Source organism: Melanerpes formicivorus, unplaced genomic scaffold (assembly GCF_026170545.1).
Source record: "Melanerpes formicivorus ecotype bairdi unplaced genomic scaffold, bMelFor1.0.p_v2 SCAF_6, whole genome shotgun sequence".
Taxonomy (NCBI): Eukaryota; Metazoa; Chordata; class Aves; order Piciformes; family Picidae; genus Melanerpes; species Melanerpes formicivorus.
Window position 1 is genome coordinate 12,313,835 of NW_027142358.1, and position 16,197 is coordinate 12,330,031.

At 40.4% G+C, this 16,197-nt stretch overlaps 1 protein-coding gene across 6 annotated transcripts in view; it reads right to left on the minus strand.

The window, feature by feature from the left end:
- Window positions 1–16,197, minus strand: part of GBF1 (golgi brefeldin A resistant guanine nucleotide exchange factor 1) — a 108,120-nt gene that overhangs the window by 62,803 nt on the left and 29,120 nt on the right. The window lies entirely within an intron of this gene.

The window sequence follows — 16,197 nt, forward strand, 5'->3', positions numbered from 1 at the left end:
GGAGGAGGGGGCAAATTACTTAATAGCATATCAGGATCTGTCGTCTTTATTCTTTCACTTTTATGCATGAATTGGTGTGGCTGCCTAGCAAGACAGACTTCAGAACCAATTACCAACTGCACTAAAATTCAATATAGCTATAGTTATTAACTATGCTATCTGGGAAAGCTCTTAAAGTGCATTTGATTTAGGGTCTGGCTCTTTTGAATTTCTAAATTACTAAAGGTAACTCTTAGAAAGAATGTGGAAGTTACCTTAACTTTGAGAAAAAACAAACAACAAAACACTACCAACTTCTGCTTCGCTGTATTTTAAGTAGCTCCTGCAACCACTGAACAAACATCATCATATATAAACGTGACAGTTTGGACAGCAAGCAACTACAACAAAGCAAAACACTTTTCACACTGAGGTGGTTTAAGCCTTAACTGGAGTTTCATATATCAAAAACCAGTCTGGAGTTGGTTTGGAAGTAGAAGAAATAAATTTTTTAACAAAATATATATATATAGCAATAACAGGGGAGATTTACAAGGGTAAGGAATAAGGATGAATAGGAGAATATACAAAACCAAATTTGGATGGCCTAGTATCTCCCTCGATGTATGTGGGTTTCAGTCCTTTAGAGAAGCGTGGATGAGGCAAGGAGAAGGTCAGGCCTGACCACGTGGCAGAACCAGGCGGCAGGCAGCAGCAGTGAGTCCTTTCAAACAGGCGACGAAGGAGCAAAGAGAGAAGATGGCTGCCACACCCTCCCCTTTATAGTCTTGCTGGACAGGAAGGGGGAGCAGAACAGACCAATTTACACCCAGGGGACCCCGCCTCCCAGTAGGGAGAAACCACTTCCACCTGGATCAGGTTTCTTTTGTCCCCTGGGTGAAGGAGGGCTCTCCCAACACAACCCCAGGATGGTGAAACCCAGCACACACACTGCAGTTGTGATTTCTGTTAGGGGAGGTTCAGGTTGGATGTTAGGAAGACGTTCTATACAGAAAGAGTGATTGCCCATTGGAATGGGCTGCCCAGGGAGGTGGTGGAGTCGCCGTCATTGGAGGTGTTCAGGAGGAGACTTGATGGGGTACTTGGTGCCATGGGTTAGCTGTTTGGGTGGGTTGGATTGGTTGATGGGTTGGACACGATCTTGAAGGTCTCTTCCAACCTGGTTTGGTTTATTCTAAATAAAGGTTTATTCTAAATTCTAAAATAAAAATTTCTGAGTTAAGCAACTACCTCAGAAATAATTTGACTAATACTTGAACAGCCACCAGGTAAGCTAACAAAAACCCCTGCCTCCTCATGATTAAGCTTTAGAAGGAACAATTCTGTATCTTGTTCTGCTCTACATTAACATTTTAATTTCCTGGAATGATTCCTAGCAGTTTGTTAGTTTTCTAGTATGCTTTCAGAGTAACAATCAACTCAGCTATCTAGAAGACATAAAACTTCAGAGTATAGGTGGATTCTCCTATACACACTGGACTTCCAAACAAAACTTTTGCACTGTCCTGTTAGCCTCTGAAGAACTTGCAGAGTGCTAAGGAGGCAGCGTGGGGTGAGGCTGGGGAGAAGGTACCTCAGAGAAGAAATCCAGGGATCTATTAATATTACTCAGTAAAACAACAAATAAACAATACTTTTTAAAAAATTTTACAATATAAATTGATTTATCACTAAACAGCACAGCAATTATTTTTACAATCTTACCATTCTCTATCAGGCAATTGTATTTCAGACCCCAAAACATTATACAACGAAAACCACCAAACACACAAGACCAAAACACACATTTCAGCAATCTTCATATTTAGCATACTTTGAATTTCCTCTGCTACAAACAGATTTATTCTATCAGAAATTGTATATGGTCTCTGAAGAACTAGTGCATGACCTTGCATCTCTTATGAGATGTCACAGCTGTATTCCCACATTGACTGATAAAGACAACTGAACAGGCACGCTGAGTCCCATACTCTCTGAAACAAACCAGACATTTTAACTCATCTCACTAAAAATGTATTTGCTGCCATTGTAATTAAGCATTTTCTGATTTCTATTACATGGCTCAAAACAAAACAGATCACACTTAAGGTGCCAGACAACTTCATACTCCAATCCCAAGTGACGAAAGGCAAAAATCCACAACATGAGGTGTCATACATACCCTTTTAAAGGCTTATGTCCCAGGAACATAGATCTTAGTATAGTCAGAACTGGATGAGGACTCGGGCAACATTCAGTCCAAAAATGGACGTCTTTGAAGGTGGGAAGAGACAACTGGCAGAGAAACTTTTTTCTTTTTTTTTAAGTCAGAAGAAAATAGCTGGTTAGAATAAATATGGTTAATAAGAACTTAGGGTTAACGTGACCACTGTATCAAACTTTGATACTTCGAAGATGATACTGGCCCAGAGTTAGCAAGTGGTCAGTATTTGTGCCATTGCACAGAAAGATTAATCTGTGTTAAACACTAGTGAGAAAATGAACAGACATCTTCCAAATCTCTGCCTAGCTAAGCATTTCAACTCAAAATGCAACTTTCTGTTTTAATTAATGTTGAAGAAGTCAGTGGGATCAACTGCAAGGCCCCCTTCCATAGTGATAATCTCTCTTCAGTTCAAGTACTCTGTAGACATAGGACTCCATTTTATTTTTTTCTAAAAAGATAAGTGAAAAATAAAATCTGCTACTAAATAACTCCAGACTTTGTGACACCCAACTCTGCTTCTCCAGCCTGCAGCTCTGGTTTTAACAAATCTGCCCCTCTGCACCACATCTGGGAAGGACTAATGTGGCCACAACCAGGTTTACTTCCTACTCTGGTAAATACTACTGGTCCAGCTGTGTTGGGTCCATGTTTATCCTTTCTCCATGAACAAGCTACTGAAAGCATCTTAAAAGAAACAGTCTCAATAAAAGCTTAACATTCTGTGGTTTTAACTAAAAAGATTTAAAGTGCAAAAAACAAATGAGAGGCATAAAGAGCTTAAAAATCTTTGCATATAGATCTTAATCTTTCCTTGACAGCTTTTGTGTAGCCTTTTTAGCATGCTAAGGTTTTTTCAAGGATAAGTAAGTAATGCTGTACTGTTCACTATGCAGCACCTTGCAGACTGTCAGCTTTAAGAGGCACTGATCAACGTGAATTTAGATAATTTCCTGAAGTCTCATGCTCTTCCACCTCCAGCATCTAGAAACTGATCAACTGATATCCATGATCTCTCCTCCCTAGCATATTACAATGAGCATATCACCGGGGCTGACGTCAGGAAGTCTTCTCTTCAGAGCTACATACACAGGCACTCCTTGCACAGACCACTATTTTTTACTGTTTCTTTAAACAAGTCCTTCTTAATCAAAACCAGTAAACAACCCATCAAAAAGAACTCCACAGAGACCTCTATCATGCACAGGAGGGGAAAAAAAAAAAAAAAACAGCTACTTTTCCAAAACATTGTAACAGGAATCTGTTATTTTGGAATAGCTGATAAATGCTCATTATCTTAGTACTAAATGCCCATCTTTCTATTCTATACCTTGAACATTTGCAGAGGCTATGATAACGGGCATACTGAATTGGGACAATCCCAGCAGAAGATTTGCCATCTCCTCACAATAAATCGAGAAAGCCGACCAATTTCTGCTGTTGAGGGCAGTGTATAACTATAACCATGCTGCCCCCCGATCTCTTAATTTTAGTTTTTAAGTGTCATTCAGGTCGTGGTTACCTCTTGGCACATGTTGTGTCCAGCCAGAAAAATTGTTACTACAAATCCAAACAAAAGGTAAACTCCATTGAACCGTATGGTTAAGTACCCCTGTACTCCTGTTTCTTCCTAGCCTGTTCTGCAATTGTGTCCCAATCTGCCAGCATTAACACAGATACACAGTGGTATTTATTTGATGCCTATTCCACCAAGCTGTATTCACACTAAATCCTCCATGTGTATTTAATAAATCACACTAGTTAGGTGGGCAGGATTAGTTCCAAGTCACCTAATGACTATATCATGAGCTGCAGTATTAAAGGGATTAATATTAATCTTAGCCATTTCAATTCACTGCAAGAGGCCAGTCCTCGCTCCAACAGGAGCCGCAGCAGGCAGCATAAGAAATTCTAAACAAGAGCATGAAGATTAATGAGGGCTTCCTCATTCTGCCTGCGAGTCTTCCCTACCACTACACAGGGCAGCGAATCCCCAGCAAAGACAGCCTCATAAATAAACACACAACACCACAAATACTTTGAGCAGCTGAGCCCAGCATAGAGTTGTTTTCACTTGCTATCTGCGTCTCCTGTAACCCACACCTCCAAGCACACTCAGGAATTTGAAAGGCTTGCGCAGCAGCTGATTTGTTTTCTTTCACATAAAAGCACACACCTCATTACTTATAATAGATTACTCATTTTAAATGAGTTTGTGGAACTAACAGCTAAAGTGAGCTGTGTTCAGAGAGGATGAGAGCAGCAGGGGAATCAGAAAGGGTAACATGGCACTGAAGTTAAAAAGGATGTCAGACTCCCAACAGATTTGAACTGCTTATTCTTGGCAAGAGTGATTATTGCAACCAAGATTAGTTCAAAAGAGAGAGAAAACCCTTCCTATAATGTTTGTGTTACACTGAAACACAAAAATAAGACTGACAGAGCTAAATAAACTGATTTTCTGACAGAATGATGTATTTCATCATAGCATCAATAAAGATCCCAGAGTGAGAAGCCCTGGCCCCACCTTCATTGACATGTAAGAATATCAACCCTAATCATTAACACAAAATTCCAGAAGCCAGCCTTAGCCTACTGCAAATTTAGATGTAGTTGAGTGCTGAAAAAGGAGTAGCCTTTTAGAGCTCACAGCACCACAGAATCTACAAGAGTCAAACAGCTGCATCCTGGAGACTGGCTGGGAAAAACAGTAGATGGAAGATGGGAAGTCGAGTCAGCAGCATCCCTGCTTTCGCTGAAACACTCTAGACCCTAAACAATCAAAAAACCACCAAACAAAAAGAAGTCCGAGATTGGGTTAAACTGGAGTGTGGGCCTGTTACAAGCTATTAACAGCTCAGCAGGTCCTCCAGGCACAACAGCAGCCTAAAAAACTCAGTGTGGATACAATAGGTGGCTGAATAGGCTACAACTGCTGGGAAACAAGTGGTTCATAATCAAGGGAATAGGGAAGGACCCCTGCTTTAAATACGACAGAAAGTCTTTAACTCGTGTTACATTAAGTGATGTGAGGGAACCATGTCATTTTATCTAAGTTTATAAACTAAACACCAGCAAACAGAGTTAAAGTGGAACTGCATCATATGCAACCGAGCAGATGGGAAGGGACCCACCAAGTGCACTGTCCAAACCTTCCAGAATCAGAATGGAGCAGAGATGGAGTTGACATTTTCTATATTTGTAAACAATCTGCTGTTCTTTCACATGAGAAATATCTGGCAGCAAGGAATTGTACAGCTCATACTCTTACACCTGTTTGTTTGGTTTGGGGAGTTTTGGGGTTGTTTTTAATGAAAGGACAAAGGAGAAAAATTCAACAAGATGCTAGGTGTACAGATTTTATACTCCATTAGCCCTCAGTGATCGAAGAACTGAAGTCTCAGTGCACCTCTTAAAAAGTAAAGATATGCTATGGGCCATGCAGATAAAGCCATTCATTCCAGTTGCTTAAGAATTTTGTGTAGCAGGCTATACTATCGTGGAATGTATGAAACATTTTACATTTCAAATGCACATTAAGATATAGGCAGATTCTTAGACACATTTTTTATGATGAGTAATGACATATGCAATATAGCCATGTTTTTAACTCTAGAATGGCTGGCTGAAAAGCTAATGTATATTGAGCGGGATACATAAAAACCCACAAAGCTGAACTTCCAATCTCATTATTCAAAATTATTGTTACAAGAACCAAAAACACCTTTCAAGTCTGAAAGTTTTAAGTTCATATTAAGCTATCTTCAAACACCATTATGGTTAGTCCAACAGCAAAATAACATCCACCAGACTTCTAAGACCACTTGACAGGTTTTCATCTATGCATGCCCTTAATAGTGAATGTGCACTCTAAGGCAGAGTACCAGCCAAAAGAAACAAAGCAGTAAACCTTATACTCTTGTGACCAAATAGGAAATAGGAGTCATTAGTTGTCTCTTCACATTTACTTTAGCTCAATTTACTCTAGTCTGAAATACATACTACAAAAAAAAAATTTAATGTAGTAGCTCACTTCAAAATTCTCTGATTTCTCTTAAGGCAGTCTTCATCAAATATGACAGGTTTCAGAGACAGGTAACCACTCCACTTGTGATTAGCTTTTTGAGCAGTAAAAGCTGTAACTGGAGCAACTTAGATGACAATGTTGTAAGCAAGAAACTATTTTTCTTCTAAGCTTCATTTCTTGACCTGTTTGGTCTTTATAAACAAACAAAATCAAAATACTATTACATATTGAACATCTTGTAAGTTGTTTGTTTTCTAGGTTTTTATGGTTTGGTGGAGGACACTCTTTTAAATGATGAAAGCAAGACACTGAAAATCAAGCCCTCTACATCCAAGTCCCCTCCTAGCTCTAAAAATGTATTTGGCAACTTTCACCTTACTTTACCAAACTAGTAAAAGCAAACTCTCCTCACAGCTTCAGAAGAGGGGTAGATGGCAGGGTACTATTAGCACTTTGGAAGGGACAAAGACAGTCCCAGTACCAGACACTCTTGTACTGCTAACACGCTGAAAAACCCTCATAGGAAAGATGCTATTCAGACCTGTGGACACTGTATAAATATAGGCATATGTGAGAACTATTTCTGTGCACCATAGCAAATTTTTCCTCCCCATGAAGTCCTCTATAGATGAAGCCATTCTGCCTGCTGCTGTGTCCACAGTCCATTCTGCACACAAGGTCAGGCCCATCCAGTGGAGCTGCATCAGTCTCCTGGAATGCTGAAGTCCACATATTTGCCATTCAACATGAAAACTGCTTTTCAAGTTCAATCAGCTATAAATGTTGCTTTGTTTTAATTTTCCACTGAACTTCCTGGAACCTATTATCAGATTGTCAGGGATGTATATTTAGCAATGGCAACACGGCCTCTTTGCCGCTGCCCCACTGCTCATGTCACCTCCAATAAACAGAAAAACAATCTCCCAGCAAATGACATTTTTTGCAGGCTATTTACTGTCAGCATGAGGTAGTGGGTGAAACTCAAACTGCAGAGGGAAGCCTTTGTCCATTAAATAAAAAAAAAAAAAAGGGCAAGTGATCCCTAACTACAGGAACAAAAGGGAATGTTAATTTACCACTTACATGAGTAGATTATATTAAGTCTCATCTACTGTCTCAAGCTGACATCCACAAGACTTTTAGTCTAAGTGAGAAATGTTTGCAGAGAAAATCTAACTCAGTGAAAATACTTGCCTCTCACACCTACAATTATCTGCGTTTCAAAGTTATTTTAAATAGTCATGCATTAGATGACTGCACTTGCATGAATGATTGTTCTTATGCAATACTGCTCAAGTACTAGGGCTTAAAAATAAAATAAAATTTAAAGAGATGATGAAGAAGCCTGGTTCACCTCACTAATATAGAAGGGTTCTCATCCCTGTTTTTGAAAAACAACTTTAGTAGTATCAACTTCTTTCAAATAAAACAGGAGACATGGATACAAAATTCAAATAGCCGAAGGACTGCAGGACATTGCTAGCATCATTTATGATAGATGGTAAGTCACATGGGAAATTAAGAAAAGCAACAGTAATTAAAAGCACTTCATATGGAAAAGGGAGAAATCAGAAAGTTACCAAGTCAAAATCTTGAAAACCCTGATACAGCTAATATCTGCATACAACTAACTCTAGAAGCTGAAAAGCAAGTACTGCTTTACACTTGTGAAGATGTGTAAAGCCAACTCTTGAGATCAGAAATTTTACTTCTGTAGATGGAATCACTAAGTTCTGCACAGGAAATATACACAGGGATACACATGCTGGTGATTTCTAATTTTGAGTCAGTCTGAACAACTAAAAGTTTAAGTGATGAGTAACTGGAAAGAACTGAATGAAAAATTCTAGTATTCATCAAGAATATGGAATACTTTGAATACCACATTAATCAGTGCATCAAAAATCTCTACAAAATCTGGTACACTAATGCCAGAACTACATATATTGCAACCTGCAACATGCCTGTTTTAAAGTTCATTAACAGACTCTTCCTGAAATAAATTTTCACCAGCATCAACAACACAGATACATAAAAAAGCATACAGAAAGGAGGTGATACCTGTGTACCGTACAAGCAAATAGCCTTTTATCCTTTCTCTCCTACTCAGTTGCTCTATCCCCTCAAAGATTCTCACTCAAGTCAAGGGGCATCCTTCATAATGCACACACAAAATTAAATTTACATTTCAAAGACTGAGGAAAACGTTCAACAGATAAAAAGTTACATGAAAACAGAACACTTCAATAGAAAATAGCTGTTCAGGCAAACCAAAATCGTGATGTGTGCAAAGCCGTTTTCAGCTGTAAGACAGCAATGTTCAAAATTTGTCCCTTTTCATATGCAAAAACTTTGCAACAGAAAAGGACAGCCAGCAGAACTTGTAGAGCAGCACTGTGAACTCCTTCTACTAAGGTTCATTTTAAAAATGAATTATGGCTGCACAACTAAGACAATTGACAAAGTGGCCACATACAACACTTTAATGCACCAAACCACTCCAACAGCTTCCTGCCACAATAGATAGAAATTAACTAACAAAATATTTTTTTAATTAAAATTAATAGTTATTTTATATTTACAGTCTATTCTTCAGAGATTAGATCTCCCCTGTTTTCTCTCAGAGCTAGTTATAAATAAACAAAATTTAAGAAGCAATACCAGCAAATTTTGACAACTACAAGTAACTTAAGTGAATAAAACCTTTTAGACAAAAAAAAAAATAAAATTAAAAGAATTCTACACTTATTAACTGCATAGAGATGCATTAAGAAGCAAAAATCCATGACCTGAAAGTTGTTGTCATCTAAAGACTGTGATAAACATCTCCCCAAAGGCCAACTCTTATGACACCTTCAAGATGTCAGCTTTGCTGTACTTCCTTTGCATATTTTATCTTAAAAGAAGAGGTAATTAATTTTGCTGAGGAAGGAGACTGAATATTAGGAATAAAATCCCCCAAAACTCAAGCTGAGGATTGCTGAGAATGTTTATTGCACTTGCAGATAAAAAGTAACTCAGTGCTGAAAATTTTTTACAAGCTGGTATCTAAGACTGGAGAGGTCTACACCACACCAGTGGCAATCCACTTTCCCCACAGAGCTGAGCAAGCCAGAGTGTTTCCCACTTCTGAAAAGAATCTATGAATTACTGTGATAGACATGTGGGTGTGAGTACCTTTAAGAATGAAAATTTCAATGAAACAGCCATTAGACATTAAATTATCAATAAATGAAAACACCACCACGCTCAACACATACTTATCAGCCTAATTTTAGGCAAACAGCTAACTACTTTCAGAACAAGGGTAGTATAACATTCCTCAAGTCTTGAATTTATGGCTTTACACAGCACCTGGGATGACTAGGCCTAACTGGGTTCTCTGCACGGTGAAACAAATTAATTACTGTAAACATCCATGAGAAACATAAAACACAGTACAGGAAGACTCTTGTAAACAGTTAGACCCAGTGCAATCAGTTCAGTAAATGGAAATTCTACATGAACTCTGAGCAGAATCTCTTTCCACCTTTCAGATAATTTATAGCTTAATGTCAGCTAAACATAGTAACTAATCCCATTTGTCCACTGAAAGTAAATTCTTGGCTGCTCTTCCAACGTCATTGCAGACATTGCTGTCAATCCCCAAACCGTGGCCTGTCCAATCAAAGTGTCAGCACTTACCTGCTGCTCAACACTTCAGACACATGGGCTGTCATATCAGTCAGTGACTGATCAGGCGCAGAAATCAGATAGAGCTTTCTCTTGACAACCAGATATGATTAGAGTCCAACCTACGCATCAGTCCCCAAAGCCTAACAAATGCATGCCTACGTTAGGAGAAGGCAGCTTTAACTGTTCATGACAAAGCTGCTATCATCTTTGCAAACACTTATTAAGGACAGGCCAGTGAGAAGAGCAATAGCTGCAAAAACAACTTCCTCCTCCTTTTCTGTGTAAGAGATTAAGGTCGAAAACACTAAACAATTAGTCAAAGGCTCAAAAGTCCTCTGAAGACTCTCAGAGGAAATAAAATTAGAGAGGAAAAAAAAAAGAAAAAAAAAAACAAACACAACCCCCCTCCCCCCCCAAAAAAAACCCCAACAAACCACCCAAACCCAACAAGGAGAAAGAATAATCACCTTGATCCTGAATTCCCACTACAAAGTCTAAATTCAGAGATTAAGAAAGCAGTCATTCGTAAAATAAGACTGGTCTCTCTCCAAATACACTTTACACCAAATGTAATACACAAACTGAAAAATTACAGCAGAAACAAAATGGCCTCATTCACCCTACAGAGACCACTAAGTAGCTCAGAAAGAATAATTTATATGTGTGGGTTTGCAGGTTCAGAAAATAGTCCTGAAATTTAAATCTTGCAGGTGCCCCTTTTTTTTTTCCCCTGTCACATCTTCCCTGACCTTGGCTGAATGTGAATCAATGAATGAAAAGTCATTTAGAGCTTTTATTTATAATTTTAGATGCTTCTATCTTATTGTCTTGATTTTGTCTTTGTCAGGTAGGGCTCCCTATAATTCATCTAGTGTGTTCATCGATCAGGAAGTAGACACAGACACCTTGTCAAGATTGCTCCTTAGGGCTGTGAGTCCGCAGCCCCAAGGCAGCACTGAGCAAACGCAGGCGAGGAAGTACTACACTATGCTATTTCTAGCTCACACCAATCGCTTCAAAACAAGCAACATGGCCCCCATAAAACACATCCAGCCATTCCAGTACTAAGTTTATCATTAATAATGTCAAAGCTCCAGAAAACTTTTCTTCCCACCACAAGTGCAAAAAGCCTATGCCAGGATGACCTTAGATTTTTTTTAGCTCATGAGTCAACTTTGCCCAGTGCAGTCATCTTCTAATACAGAGCACAAGCTGGACAGCAGGAAATTACTCCAGAAGCCACAGCTGTTGCAGAGTCCAGTCTTCATCTTCCAGCCATGAGAAGTACTTCATTTCCTTCTTTGAGCAACATGCCCAATGTCTAAAAAGGATGGTGCCCTAAATCTGCAAGTAATGAAGAAATTGCCACCATCACATCTCCACTTTAAAGGCAGAGGAAGTCAAGGAGAGAACTGTTATTTTTCAATTCATCTGCTTAGAAGCTCAAATCCATAGAGGCCTGATTCTCTAGCATTGTGCATTCACAGAGTTGTACCTACAAATCATGTCCAAAAGGCTCAGCTCAGAAAATTTCAGTGCAGTCCACCACAATATAATACAGAACAGTATCTGTTCTTTGTAACAGAAATATATTAGGATAGAAATGGCTAACTGCAAACATACGCTGTCATGAAGACTTGACACCACTGGAACTAATGAGATTATTAGAGGCTTTCTAGCCAATATTAGAAAAAAAAAAGTTACTAAATTCTTCTGCCCACAACTGACTTCCTTTCTCTACCAGAAGCACATTACAGTCTCAGGGGAAGAGAGGAATGGAGAAGCACATATGTCTAAATCTCATTTTAATCTCCTATTCTTAGCTCTCTGTTTGGCTAAGTTAAAATGAAGCAAAAAGTAAAAACTTCCAGTAAAGAAACCCTAGTTCATTTCAATTTATTTCAACATGCCACATATGAAAAGGTAGCTTTGCAGTTTCACACCAGATTAAATCCACAATAAACACAGATGTAACTCCTTGGAGTGTGTACAACAGAATTCCTAAGGAACCCTAGAAAGTTAATTTTGTGCTTCAGTTCCACATCTGTAAAGTGGCAGCAATGCCTCCTCTCCTGCTCTGTGCTACTTTTAACTCTAATATTTATGCACACTCAACACTTAAAAACAACTAGTCTAACTATACTTGGAGCTTCTGAGAACTACCAAAGTACAAATAACATTATTAAATACATTGAAGCAGTAGCAAACACTTTGCATCGATAGCATTCGTCACCAGACTTCCAAGAAATATTTTCACTGAAATCACTGTTGAGTATCATTCCGCATTCACTGCAAACCACTAAGACCCTCAACATACTGTAATCAACAGTCTGAGAACTAATGGACTGCACACTATTGAAGATTGATCATAGTTCCATAATTTGAGTAGTATATGAGAGTTTTTCTCCCAGGAGATGAATTCCTTTACTGTATTATCTCTCCCTCCAAGAGCACATATAGAGGAGTTAACTGTTTTCATAATGAAAACAACTGCCTCACAGTTTAAGTTATTACTTAAAACAAAAAAGAATCCCTTATCCACTCCATGTACATTGTACTGTTATCCAAGTATACCCTCCAACAACAGAAAAGAGACTGTCAATTATCTCCCCAATTGCTCTGTTCCCATTACCCTAGGAGTAACTGCAGCTGAACCATGGTATGAGAAATAACTAGGTGTGAAGTCAGAGCAGTAATATTTCATGATTCAGAAGGAGAAGTGCTTGGATGTATGAGGAAGAAGTAGAAGATTACCCATTTCTCAGTTCATGTTAGATCCATATATGTATTCAAGAAAGAGAGGCATTCAGTCCTCTTGAGAAACCAAGTGGATATTAGGGGAAAGCATTAATGTACAATTTGATGACCCACCGATACCTGCTCCATCATCTCTTCTCTAAGGGAGAGGAAGAGAAACAACCTAATGAATGAGAATGAGACATTCATTGGGGTTTTGTTTACACATTATTATTCAATACTAACTTTCAAAATGGAATTTCAAAACAGGAGAAAAGCAATCTATACATAGTATTATGCAGAAAAGGTACTGGACTTTAAATTCATCTTCTCCCTTAAAACAAATTAAAGTGTAGTGCAGATAAAATTTCACCAGCCTGATCTAGTGTGGAGTGTCCCTGCTCATGGCAGGGGGGTTGGAACTAGATGATCCTTGTGGTCCCTTCCAACCCTGACTGATACTATGATAAAGTGATTACTTACAGAAAGGGCTTGGGGTACAGGGCGAAGCACTTGCACATAATACAACAGTGCAACAGTAACAGAAAGCTGGGTATTTTCATGCATAAATAAACACATTATTGTACTGCTCACTGCATGACTTGCAACTGAGTATCTAATTTACAAAAATCTTTAAAAACTCAAGGAAGAGTAGAGAAAAAAAACAACACCTGTAAAGTCCCAATTTTGGGGGCAAAAGTACATACACATCTCCTCTTTTACATATTGTCCTTCATCTCACACTTCACGTTTCATTTAGTTAGTCTACCTACCAATATGCATTTAGTGCTAGAAAACAACTTATTGATACTGCAAGATTGGAATGAAAATCTAATTTTATTGCCCACAAGCTGCACATGAACAAACCACTGCTTTCTGTCTAGCAAAAAAAAGGGGAACCAGGAGGAGGGAAATTAGGAAGGTACCCTTAATCAGTGTCAGGACTGCTGGCCACCACCTCTCCTCCACCTCATAATGCCTATTATCATGCCTATTATCTAACTGAAAAGGAAAACCTTGATCCTAATGGTTTCTGACACCTGATGAGAAAAAAGAAACACAAAGGGACACGGTGATGTATTATTTAACGCATGACTGTTTTAATAGACTGTCTAATTTTTGGAGGCACAAGGCCCATATCCAATGCCCCTCAGAGTAACCCATCAGCTATTTGCCACATTCCATTCACCACATCATATGACTGCATTATTGGCAGATCCTGAAGGTTAGGTTTAATCAACTTTTGTGTATTACAATAATTTCCTGGATTAGGCAAGGTTAATTAGAACTAAGGGCAGAATGATTTGCTATGCTGCAATATTATTTATTTACTGTTCACAAAAATCTCAGAACTAAGTATGAGCTACAACCAGTTCACACTTTCCTTTACACCAACCTGAGATTTCTGCATAGGGGTCATCTGAACAGGAATAGGAATGGTTACCTCCAGTGTTCTAACACTGGAGTGCTGGCAATTGATGGTTACAGGCCCCTTGGGAGAGACAGGGGAGGAAGAAGGGGTGGCCCTGCACATTAGGGAGGCTCTAGATGCCATGGAACTAGAGATTAAGGACGACTGGGTTGAGTGCCTGTGTGTGAGAATCAAGAGAGAAGACCAACAAAGCTGAGATCCTGGTTTGAGTCTGTTATAGACCACCCAACCAGGATGAAGAGGTTGATGTATTATTCTGTAAGCTGGGGGAGGCTGTCTCAAGATCATCAGCCCTTGTCCTAGTGGGTAACTTTAACCTGCCAGATATCTGCTGGGAACTTAACACAGCAGAGAGGAGGCAGTCTAGAAGGTTCTTAGAGTGTATGGGAGGATAGCTTCTTATCACAGCTGCAGTGTGAGCCTACCAGGGGAGAGGCTCTGCTCAACCTACTCTTTACAAATAGAGAAAGGCTGGTGGGAGATGTGGTGGTTGGAGGCTGACTGGGGTCCAGTGACCATGCGATAATTGAGTGTTCAATATGCACTCAAGCTAAGAGGGGCAGCAAGAAAACCTCCACTCTGGACTTCTGGAGGGTGTCCTTCAGGTTACTTAAGGAACTAACTCAGAAGGTAGCTTGGGAAACAGCCCTTAAAAACAAAGGGGTCCAGGAGGGCTGGACCTGCTTCAAGAAAGAAATCTTGAAGGCGCAGGAACAGGCTGTGCCAATGTGCCGGAAGATGAGCCGCAGGGGTAGATGACCAGCCTGGATGGGCAATGAGCTACTGAGTGAATTAAGGGAACAAAAGGGGGTGTATCTTTGGAAGGAAGGGAAGGCAACCCAGGAAATGTTTAAGGATATTGTTAGGTTATGTAGGAAAAAAATTAGAGGGGTAAAAGCCCATTTAGAGCTTAGACTAGCCACTGCTGTGAAGGACAACTGGCAACCCTCAATTTTCAACAGCAGGATAGGTTGTCTTCAGGACAACTGGCCTCCTGAGCTGGCAGATGGAGTCAGAGTGCAGTATAGTTCCCCCTGTAATCCAGGAGGAAGCAGTTAGAGACCTGCTCAGCCACTTGGATCTCCAAAAGTCCATGGGACCAGATGGGATCCATCCTAGGGTGCTGAGAGAGCTGGCAGATGAGCTGGCCAAGCTGCTCTCCATTGTTTTTCAACAGTCCTGGCTCACTGGAGAGGTCCCAGATGACTGGAAGCTGGCCAACGTGATGCCCATCCACAAGAAGGGCCAAAAGGAGGAGCCAGAGAATTACAGACCTGTCAGCCTGACCTCAGTGCCAGGCAAGATTATGGAACAGGTCATCTTGAGTGCAATCACACAGCACCTACAGGATGGCCAAGGGATCAGGCCCAGCCAGCATGGATTTGGCAGGGGCAGGTCCTGCCTGATCAACCCGATTTCCTTCTATGATCAGGTGACCCACCTTGTGGATGTGGGGAAGGCTGTAGACGTAGTCTGCCTGGACTTCAACAAGGCCTTTGACACCATCCCCCATAGCAAACTCCTGGCCAAACTGTCAGCCTATGGCTTGGACAGGCGCACTATGTGCTGGGCTAGGAACTGGCTGGAGGGCTGAGCCCAGAGAGTGGTGGTGAATGGTGCCACATCCAGCTGGCAGCCAGTCACTAGTGGTGTGCCCCAGGGATCAGTGTTGGGCCCATCCTGTTCAATATCTTTAATGATATGGATGAGGGGATTGAGTCCACCATTAGTAAGTTTGCAGATGACACCAAGTTGGGAGCAGGTGTTGATCTATTAGATGGTAGAAGGGCTCTGCAGAGGGACCTTGACAGGCTGGACAGATGGGCAGAGTCCAAGGGCATGAGATTTAACACATCCAAGTGCCAGGTTCTGCACATTGGCCACAACAAACCCATGCAGTGCTACAGGCTGGGGTCAGAGTGGCTGGAGAACAGCCAGGCGGAGAGGGACCTGGGGGTACTGGTGAATAGTAGGCTGAACATGAGCCAGCAGTGTGCCCAGGTGGCCAAGAAGACCAATGGCATCCTGGCCTGTATCAGGAGTACTGTGGCCAGCAGGGGCAGGGAAACCATTCTGCCTCTGTATTCAGCACTGGTTAGGCCACGCCTTGAGTCCTGTGTCCAG